We start from the raw sequence: 11,907 nt of genomic DNA on the forward strand, positions 1-11,907 counted from the left end.
AAGAGCCAGTCTAAGCAGCCATTTTTGGAATCAGAAAATATCCAGGATAGAAAACTAGTGCTGAATTTTGGAAATAATTACTGCTTAAGATTTGAATTTGCTGGAACCCAAATTTTTTAATATGAATAACTTTTTATATAGGAAGTTTTTGCAAAAAGTATAACATTTGTCGAGAAGTAGTTCAGATGTGCTAATCCAATAGAGAAATTTGCTCAATAAAAATTGCACATTCCACGTTTTTTATATGACTGAAATCGTGAATATTTGTTTAGAAAAAATATTTCGTGCGAACAAACTATAATATAATCATTAGCAACTGAGAAACTATACAGAAAATATTAAAGTTCAATGAAATAAAGTAAGAGTAAGAAATTAATTATTTTGTGAATTGTGTGTGTGCTGTTAATGAAATGACATTAAATAAAGGAAAAAAATACACTAATGTTGGGAGTGGTATAAGAACAGTTCAGTTAGGATAGCTGCACCTTGCTCTGTTACATGGTTACACATAAATGTGTGTGCTCAGTTGAAGCAGACACTTTCTCCGATCTACTGAAAATGTTGAGATAATTTCAGTTTATAAATGAGGTGGGGAAATAATATAAATAATTACAGGACCAATACTATCTCCTCATGCCTTAAAAAAATTAAAAGAAGTATTAGAACCTTATGAAATATGTGAATATGAGTAAAATCTTATATAATACGAAAAACAGATTCAGAAATAAGCAGTCACAAATAAATGCCATTTACGAGTGTATTAAGTAAATACTAAGCCCGATAGACAGAAGACAGGAACAACAGGAGTATTTGTCAACCTATCAAAAGCTTTTTGACATGGCTGATAATAAGATTCTGATATCAAAGCTTGAAAAGTATGGTACTTGAGTTGGTTCAGTTTCTTCCTGAGTTGTAAACAAGCAGTAGCATTTAGAGCACTAATTTTGACATTAAAATTATTTTTGAACACTTACCAGAGTATACTCTAATTAAAAGTGGTGTAGCTCAAGGGACATTAATGGGACCATTTCTGTTTGTATTGTACATTAACGATCTACACTTATGAGCCAAAACATTATCACCACCTCCTTAATAGCTTGTTTGTCCATCTTTGGAACGAAATATAAAATATCACTGATGCTGCATATCAGTGATCCAACAGTTTGTTGACAATATATTGTTCACTATGTTGTTGTTGTTGTTGTCTTCAGTCCAGAGACTGGTATGATGCAGCTCTCTGTACTACTCTATCCTGTGCAAGCTTCTTCACCTCCCACCTTCTGAATCTGCTCAGTGTTTTCATCTCTTGGTCCCCCTCTACAATTTTTACCCCCCACTCTTCCCTCCACTACTAAATTAGTGATCCCTTGATGACTCTGAATGTGTCCTAGCAGCCGATCCCTTCTAGTCAAATTTTGCCACAAATACCTCTTCTCCCTAATTGTATTCAATATCTCCTCATTAGCCACGTAATCTACCCATCTAATCTTCGGCATTCTTCTGTAGCACCACATTTTGAAAGCTTCTATTCTCTTCTTGTCTAAACTATTTAACGTCCATGTTTCACTTCCAAACATGGCTACACCCCATTTAAATACTTCCAGAAAAGACTTCCTGACACTTAAATCTGTACTTGATGTTAATAAATTTCTCTTCTTCAGAAATACTTTCCTTGTAATAGCCAGTCTACATTTTGTATCTCCTCTACTTCGGCAATCATCAGTTATTTTGCTCTCCAAACAGCAAAACTCATCTACTACTTTAAGTGTCTCATTTTCTAATAATTCCCTCAGCATCACCTGACTTAGTTCAACTACATTCCATTTTCCTCATTTAGCTATTGCTGATGTTCATCTTACGAGTATGTCCTCCTTTCAAGACACAGTCCATTCCATTCAACTGCTCTTCCAGGTCCTTTGCTGTCTTTGACAGAATTACAGTGTCATCGGTAAACCTCAAAATTTTTATTTCTTCTCCATGGATTTTAATACCTACTCCGAATTTTTCTTTTGTTTCGTTCACTGCTTGCTCAATATACAGATTGAATAACATCGGGGAGAGGCTACAACCCTGTCTCACTCCCTTCCCAACCACTGCTTCCCTTTCATGCCCCTCGACTCTTATAACTGCCATCTGGTTTCTGTACAAATTGTAAATAGCCTTTCGCTCCCTGTATTTTACCCCCGCCACCTTCTTTTTCTAAGTCTACAAATGCTAGAAACATAGGTTTGCCTTTCAACTCGTAGGGTCAGTATTGCCTCACGTGTTCGAACATTTCTATGGAATCCAAACTGATCTTCCCCGAGGTCAGCTTCTACCAATTTTTCCATTCGTCTGTAAAGAATTCATGTTAGTATTTTGCTTACTAAACTGATAGTTCGGTAATTTTCACACCTGTCAGCACCTGCTTTCTTTGGAACTGGGATTATTATTATTATATTGAGGGTATTTCGACTGTCTTGTACATCTTGCTTACCAGACAGAAGAGTTTTTTCATGGTTGGCTCTCCCAAGGCTATCAGTAGTTCCAATGGAATGTTATCTACTTCTGGGGACTTGTTTCGAATTAGGTCTTTCAGTGATCTGTCAAATTCATCACACAGTATCATATCTCCCATTTCATCTTCATCTACTTCCTCTTCCATTTGCATAATATTGCCCTCAAGTACATCATCCTCGTACAGACCCTCTATACACCTCTTCCACCTTTCTGCTTTTTCTTCTTTGCTTAGAACTGGGTTTCCATCTGAGCTCTTGATATTCATACAGATGACTTTCTTTTTTCCAACGGTCTCTCTAATTTTCCTGTAGGCAGTATCTACCTTACCCCTAGTGATATATGACTCTACATCCTTGCATTAGTCCTCTAGCTATCCCTGCTTAGCCATTTTGCACTTCCTGTCAGTCTCATTTTTGAGACATTTGTATTCCTTTTCACCTGCTTCATTTACTGCATGTTTATGTTTTCTCCTTTCATCAGTTAAATTCAATATCTCTTCTGTTACGTAAAGATTTGTACCGGCCATTGTCTTTTTACCTACTTGATTCTCTGCTGCCTCCACTATGTTACCTCTCAAAGCTATCCATTCTTCTACTACTGTATTTCGTTCCCCCCATGAACCATGTTCCTTGCCATTGGTGGGGAGGCTTGCATGCCTCAGTGATACAGATAGCCATACCGTAGGTGCAACCAGAACAGAGGGTTATCTGTTGAGGAGGCAGACAAACATATGGTCCCTGAAGAGGGGTAGCAGCCTTTTCAGTAGTTGCAGGGGCTACAGTCTGGATGACTTGACTGATCTGGCTTTGTAACATCAATCAAAATGGCCTCACTGTGCTGGTACAGTGAACGGCTGAAAGCAAGGGGAAACTACAACCATAATTTTTCCTGAGGGCATGCAGCTCTTATTTATGGTTTAATGATGATGGCACCCTTTTGGGTAAAATATTCTGGACGTAAAAGTTCCCCATTCCGATCTCCGGGTGGGGACTACTCAGGAGGATGTTGTTACCAGGAGAAACAAAACTGGTGTTCTACAGATCACAGCTTGTAATGTTAGATCACTTAATTGGGCAGGTACGTTAGAAAATTTAAAAAGGGAGATGGATAGGTTAAAGTTAGAAATAGTGAAGTTCAGTGGTACAAGGAGCAGGACTCTTGCTCAAGTGAATACAGGGTTATAAATACAAAATCAAATAAGGATAATGCAGGAGAAGGTTTAATAATGAATAAAAAAATAGGAGTGCCGGTTAGCTACTACAAACAGTATAGTGAACACATTATTGTAGCCAAGATAGACACGAAGCCCACACCCACCACAGTAGTAGAAATTTATATGCCAATGAGCTCCACAGATGAAGAAATTGAAGAAATGTATGGTGAGATACAAGAAATTATTCAGACAGTTAAGAGAGATGAAAATTTAATACTCGTGGGGGCTGGAATTTGATAGTAGGAAAAGGAAGAGAAGGAAAAATAGTAGGTGAATATGGAGTGGGGGGAAGGAATTTGCACAGAGCATAACCCAATCATAGCTAACACCTGTTTTAAGAATCTTGAAAGGAGGTCGTATACGTGGAAGAGGCCTGGAGATACTGGAAAGTTTCAGATATATTATATAATGGTGAGACAGGGATTTAGGAATCAGGTTTTAAATTGTAAGACATTTCCAGTGCCAGATGTGGACTCTGACGATTTATTGGTTATAAAACTGAAGAAACTGCAAAAAGGCAGGAATTTAAGGAGACAGGAGATGGGACCTGGATAAACTGAAAAAACCACAAGTTGTAGACAGTTTCAGCAACAGCATTACGGAACAATTGACAAGAACAGGAGAAAGGAGTTCACCATAAGGCTCCTCAAACAACTGTAGCAAGTTTCTGGCTCTGAGACATGGACAGTTATACTGCTGAAAGTTGACACCACTGTTGGGGAAGAGATCAAGCATGAAGGGATGCAGGTGGTTTGCAGCTGCAAGTGTGCTTTCGATTGCTACTGCAGGTTCAATGCAAATGCAGGAGAATGTCTCTAATAGCATAATACTGCTTCCACCAGCCTGTGTCTGTGGCACACTGCATGTTTATAGCTGCCATTCACTTTGATGACGCAGAAGACTATCGATGTGGAGTAGCAAAAATGTGATTTACCCGAAGAGCTGACATGTTTCCTTCGACTGACAGTCAAATCCCGATGGTCCCATGCCCATTGCAATCACAATTTGATAATGTTGTTGGGTCAACATCTGAACACACACGAGTGGCATGCTGTGGCACTCCATGTTCAACAATATATGATGAACAGTGTGCTCCGAAACATTGCGCGCGTACCAGCATTTGCTCTTTCGACAGAGATGCCACAGATCATCACCTGTCCTACTTTACACAGCAGACAAGCCTATGAATCGTAAATTCTGTGAATAATCATGGATGTCCAACCATTTAGCATCTGGTGGTAGTTTCACAGTCCTCCTCCATCTTTCCATATATGCTGACAAGAGTACCACGTGTATATTCGACCAGCTTCGCAGTTTTTGAGATATTCGTTCACGGGCTCTGGCTAATAATAATCTGCCCTTTGTCAAAGTTGCTTTTCTCAATGGATTTCCCCATTTGCAGCCTAGTTCTTCGGTAGGGTGACCCCCGATCTGAGTGCTCCCAGTTACATACTTTTGTTACCACATCACGTGCCCATAACGCCACCAGGCAGCATCCAACGTTGCATTGGGCAACGGTCATAATGTTTTGGCTTATCAGTGTTAAGTCTAAAGGTAGATGTTCATAAAGTATCATATTTGCAGATGACCGTACACTTCTGTTAAAAGGGGGAAGTAAGAAAGAATCACACCATCACAAAACAACTTAGCAACAAAGTCCTTCATTGGATGGAGAAATGCGCACGCACTCACACACACACACACACACACACACACACACACACACACACACACCTGCATCCCCCACCCCCAAACACACACACACACACACACACACACACACACACACACACACACACACACACACACAAAAAATTATCGTCATCAAATGCTGAGATCTGGCTGAAGAGTGGTGGTGATGGTGATCTCAACTGGGGTGCATAGTGGAGGTTTGGAAGAGACTGGGGGGGAGCGGGGGTAGCATGGTAGGGATAGAAGGACATGCTGTAGCGCTGCCTGTCAGAATGTGCAGGGACAGGATGTGGGCTGCTAGCTGTAGGAATGGCAGGCTAAGCAGAGAAACGGTAAGGACGCTGGGAAGACAGAAGGCATGTTGAGGCAAGAGAGGGAGCAGAGATGTGGATAGGGGCATGTGAAGAAAGTGACCAGCATAGGTTGAGGTCAGGCGGGTTACAGGAACAAAGGATATGTGGCAATTCAGAAAAGATGGTGGTGCAGGTTTAACGGCCCTTTCAGTATTCCTGCAGGCCCACTATATGGCAGAACAACTGAGAGAAAATTTGGAATACATTTCACATAAATTTTCTCAGCATGTTATAGTCTTAGGTGGAGATTTCAATTTACCAGATATAGACTGGGACACTCAGATGTTTAGGACGGGTGGTAGGGACAGAGCATCGAGTGACATTATACTGAGTGCAGTATCCGAAAATTACCTCGAGCAATTAAACAGAGAACCGACTCGTGGAGATAACATCTTGGACCTACTGATAACAAACAGACCCGAACTTTTCGACTCTGTATGTACAGAACAGGGAATCAGTGATCATAAGGCCGTTGCAGCATCCCTGAATATGGAAGTTAATAGGAATATAAAAAAAGGGAGGAAGGTTTATCTGTTTAGCAAGAGTAATAGAAGGCAGATTTCAGACTACCTAACAGATCAAAACGAAAATTTCTGTTCCGACACTGACAATGTTGAGTGTTTATGGAAAAAGTTCAAGGCAATCGTAAAATGCGTTTTAGACAGGTACGTGCCGAGTAAAACTGTGAGGGACGGGAAAAATCCACCGTGGTACAACAACAAAGTTAGGAAACTACTGCGAAAGCAAAGAGAGCTCCACTCCAAGTTTAAACGCAGCCAAAACCTCTCAGACAAACAGAAGCTAAACGATGTCAAAGTTAGCGTAAGGAGGGCTATGCGTGAAGCGTTCATTGAATTCGAAAGTAAAATTCTATGTACCGACTTGACAGAAAATCCTAGGAAGTTCTGGTCTTACGTTAAATCAGTAAGTGGCTCGAAACAGCATATCCAGACACTACGGGATGATGATGGCATTGAAACAGAGGATGACACGCGTAAAGCTGAAATACTAAACACCTTTTTCCAAAGCTGTTTCACAGAGGAAGACCGCACTGCAGTTCCTTCTCTAAATCCTCGCACAAACGAAAAAATGGCTGACATCGAAATAAGTGTCCAAGGAATAGAAAAGCAACTGGAATCACTCAATAGAGGAAAGTCCACTGGACCTGACGGGATACCAATTCGATTCTACGCAGAGTACGCGAAAGAACTTGCCCCCCTTCTAACAGCAGTGTACCGCAAGTCTCTAGAGGAATGGAGGGTTCCAAATGATTGGAAAAGAGCACAGATAGTCCCAGTCTTCAAGAAGGGTCGTCGAGCAGATGCGCAAAACTATAGACCTATATCTCTTACGTCGATCTCTTGTAGAATTTTAGAACATGTTTTTTGCTCACGTATCATGTCATTTCTGGAAACCCAGAATCTACTATGTAGGAATCAACATGGATTCCGGAAACAGCGATCGTGTGAGACCCAACTCGCCTTATTTGTTCATGAGACCCAGAAAATATTAGATACAGGCTCCCAGGTAGATGCTATTTTTCTTGACTTCCGGAAGGCGTTCGATACAGTTCCGCACTGTCGCCTGATAAACAGAGTAAGAGCCTACGGAATATCAGACCAGCTGTGTGGCTGGATTGAAGAGTTTTTAGCAAACAGAACACAGCATGTTGTTATCAATGGAGAGACGTCTACAGACGTTAAAGTAACCTCTGGCGTGCCACAGGGGAGTGTTATGGGACCATTGCTTTTCACAATATATATAAATGACCTAGTAGATAGTGTCGGAAGTTCCATGCGGCTTTTCGCGGATGATGCTGTAGTATACAGAGAAGTTGCTGCATTAGAAAATTGTAGCGAAATACAGGAAGATCTGCAGCGGATAGGCACTTGGTGCAGGGAGTGGCAACTGACCCTTAACATAGACAAATGTAATGTATTGCGAATACATAGAAAGAAGGATCCTTTATTGTATGATTATATGATAGCGGGACAAACACTGGTAGCAGTTACTTCTGTAAAATATCTGGGAGTGTGCGTACGGAACGATTTGAAGTGGAATGATCATATAAAATTAATTGTTGGTAAGGCGGGTACCAGGTTGAGATTCATTGGGAGAGTGCTTAGAAAATGTAGTCCATCAACAAAGGAGGTGGCTTACAAAACACTCGTTCGACCTATACTTGAGTATTGCTCATCAGTGTGGGATCCGTACCAGGTCGGGTTGACGGAGGAGATAGAGAAGATCCAAAGAAGAGCGGCGCGTTTTGTCACCGGGTTATTTGGTAACCGTGATAGCGTTACGGAGATGTTTAATAAACTCAAGTGGCAGACTCTGCAAGAGAGGCGCTCTGCATCGCGGTGTAGCTTGCTCGCCAGGTTTCGAGAGGGTGCGTTTCTGGATGAGGTATCGAATATATTGCTTCCCCCTACTTACACCTCCCGAGGAGATCACGAATGTAAAATTAGAGAGATTAGAGCGAGCATGGAGGCTTTCAGACAGTCGTTCTTCCCGCGAACCATACGCGACTGGAACAGGAAAGGGAGGTAATGACAGTGGCACGTAAAGTGCCCTCCGCCACACACCGTTGGGTGGCTTGCGGAGTATCAATGTAGATGTAGATGTAGATATTAAGTCGCAGTCCCTCCTTACTTTTCCAACAAACTTTCCCTATAGCTAATCTCTCCTCCAGGGATACTATGACTACTGTTTCAGGTGAGAACATCAATTGTTAAGGGGTCAAGAATTATAATTTATTCATACACTCAGTAAAAATTAACACTTTTGATAACATTCAGTATTTCAATCTAGATGTCACAATTTGCAACTGATTACTTTCAACTGAAACTTAAGCAATGATTGATCATGGCAAGAGTGCGCTATAAAAGCATTAAGACGGCTACTGAGCAGTGCTGATGAATGCACTATCCAAGCTCGGCTCACTCTGTCCTGGCTGAGAACCCAATTGCAACTAACTCGTAACACAATGATAACTAGTCTCCGGCGTATTGCCGGCAAGCAGAGATTAACTTATGCTGGTAGCCATGGCTATAACATGCTCAATGGAAAACTTCATCAATAACTATATATAATCAACATATGGCAGATACATAGCCATGTACGCACACATATCCTCAAATCTTAAAAATTAATTTTGCCTCAAAATTTATGGCATCATAAAGTAAAAATGGAAGAAGAGTATAAAATATAACCTTAATTAAAGAAATAATTAAGTTATTGGCATTCAAAGAGTGTTACTGCACCATATCGTTACTAAGAGAAAGTATTTTTAACATCATCAAAACAATCCACTTTATGTCCCTGAAAGATCAATAAGTCATAAACAGTCAGTTTCTGTAATGCACAATATACATTCATTCAACTACCACTGTTATGCAAATTCCTAACTGAATTAATCAACTTTAAAGTTCATCATTAAAGTAGCTGATGAGTAATCAACTTTTTAATTAGACAATGAAGTAATCAGTTTCATAAGATCAGTCAATAAAGCACTGATAAACTGGACCATAATTATCATTGATAAAATGTAATGTCCTTGCTATCATCATAACCAAAGGTGAAATGATACAGGAAAAAGAGAATTAATCATGGGCTTTACTAAACACACACACACACACACACACAAACTAACCAATGTGACATCCACTATTGTTAGTAATCAACAGATTCGAAAAGAAAAGAAAAGGCAGAAGAGCAAAATTTCAGAGGCATGCAGTGCAGGAAACAAATACTGGAATACATAAATACCTTACATCTTTGCAATATCCAACAATATTTCTCTGCTGCATTTTTGTATCACATTTAATTACTATGCTCATGGGTACTCCACTTTATTGATAAATACCTAATTAATACAATAAACACTTCACACAGGATTCACAACAATGTTACTGCTCCACATCACGTGGATTTGTTGATAAACAACCCATCATCCGTGGCCTGTTGGGCAGAACAACGGTCCACTTGAGATGCTGTGGTCGACTGGTGTTATAAAGATTGCACCACTCACTGTGGTACAGCTGTGTTGGTAATGCAGAATGACTGGATGTCACTGAGTACTGCTCATCAGACAACTCTTAAACTATCAGATGACAGCTCTGTTTGTCACAATGGGTTGGTGGTGGTAAGGTAGCATAGCTAGTTGTCATCGTGTGCCGCTCGGCAGAGAATCCACGAACTGTTGGATGTCATGTGTTGTGATGTTGATTACTTCCTGTAAGCTAGCAGCTTGCACGCTCTGACGTAGCAGTGCTGTAGTGTTGTCATGTTACAGCACCTTGTAAATGCAGGAAGAACACATGCAGGATCACTTCACTTTAACAGATCGTCTCGCAAAAAAATGTAATTGTCCTATGCACACAGTACAATTCAAAGCGATGCAATGACAAACTTGAAGTACATTCATGTAGTACTAATTCCCAAACAAATTAAGTCTGACATCTTACTACCAGATCATAGGGAGAAAACTCAACCAGTTTCTTATCCTAACTCACTAGGAAAAAATCTTCACCCAGTCTGTCCATAGCCTAAAATGTACAACAGGAGTCTTGACTGACTCACTCTAATTCCTAATCCTGCACACACATTTTCCTACTACACCGATGAAATTAACCTCCAAAGCATCATACCCATCACAAATATTTAAACATCCTATTCCATAATAAATCTTATATCTTCTTTCTGCCAGCCAGTCATTGCCAAAAATCCAATCCATGGTCAAAGAATCAAGAATCAATACCACCAGCTCAAAATGTTTGTCTAAAATCTTGCATCTAATGAATGCCTGTCCAGTAATAGCATGACTTCTGTGTCCTGTTGCTGTAATGATATGCATGTTACTGACAGGGAAAACAGGTATCGCTTCTATTTCACAAAGCTGTTCATAAAACTTTTAGAGATTACTCCTACCACAATCCAAAATTGCTGTAATTTTTTGACCACTTACATTAAGTTCAATCATTGTATACAACACTTCATCTACATTGTGTGTATCTTGTCTAAATAGCTCAGCTCTAATATCTTCATTTTCACATTTAATCACTTGTATTCTCCTATTTGACTCATTTGGCTGTTCAGATGTTCCAGAGCAGGTCTCGTCCCAAACTACTTTTAGCTTACCGGAGATCATGCATGTTGTCAATGTCTGTCATCTGTATCTATGATTGGCGAATGACCCTAACTCTTCAATCATCTACTGTCTGCTGGTTACACCAACCAAAATCATTTTCTCTCTTCTCATTGTTTCAGGTGTGGTAATCACTATGCCGTAACTTCTTGGACATTCATCTGCTCACCTGTCATTGTGTCGCTGTTGACTGTCATGTTGTTGGTCCCACTACTGACATCTGTAATTATCTTGCCACAGTGCATCATTTCGTTGAAACTGTTGAGTAGAATGTGTCACATTTCACTCTGATCCCCGAATCAATCCAACTGTTGTCTGTTACTGCCTCATGTGATTCAAATTTACATTCAAGTTTGTATTTTCACTTTCCAGGGCATCTACATTTTGAATTCTCCCACATACATCTGATTCATTAACAAGATCCATATCACCACTGTCCTGATTAACACAGTCCTCTCCGTCAATTATGATATCATTATCTGCTTGATTAAGCATTGTTGTTCAGTTATATACTGCGCATGAAAATTATAATCAAAATGAGATTATTCACAGCCTATCATTCTTTTCCTGTCCAACACTGCTCGGAAGTCGAGCGCAATAAAAATGTGTAGTTCACTCACCATACATAGACGCTGGCAATCAGGCTCCGGATCAAAGATTGTTGCAGGATTTGACGTCCTTGTCATCAGTCTCCACGTATAATGACTATGTCGATGTTCCTCCAGGCCCACTATATTAGGTCACACTCTTGCCTTAATTTTCCAACAAACTTTCCGTACAGCTAATCCTATTAAATAATTCCTCCAGGGATACTAAGAAGACTGTTTCAAGTGAGAACATCGACCGTTGAAGGGTCACTAATTATAATTCATTCAAACACTCAGTAAACATTTACCCTGTTGATAACATTCAGCATTTCGATCTACATGCCACAATTTGCTACCGATCGCTTCCACACTGAAACTTAAGCAACGACTGATTATGGTACAGTCACACTATAAAAG

This window comes from Schistocerca serialis, chromosome 9, assembly GCF_023864345.2.
Source record: "Schistocerca serialis cubense isolate TAMUIC-IGC-003099 chromosome 9, iqSchSeri2.2, whole genome shotgun sequence".
NCBI lineage: Eukaryota > Metazoa > Arthropoda > Insecta > Orthoptera > Acrididae > Schistocerca > Schistocerca serialis.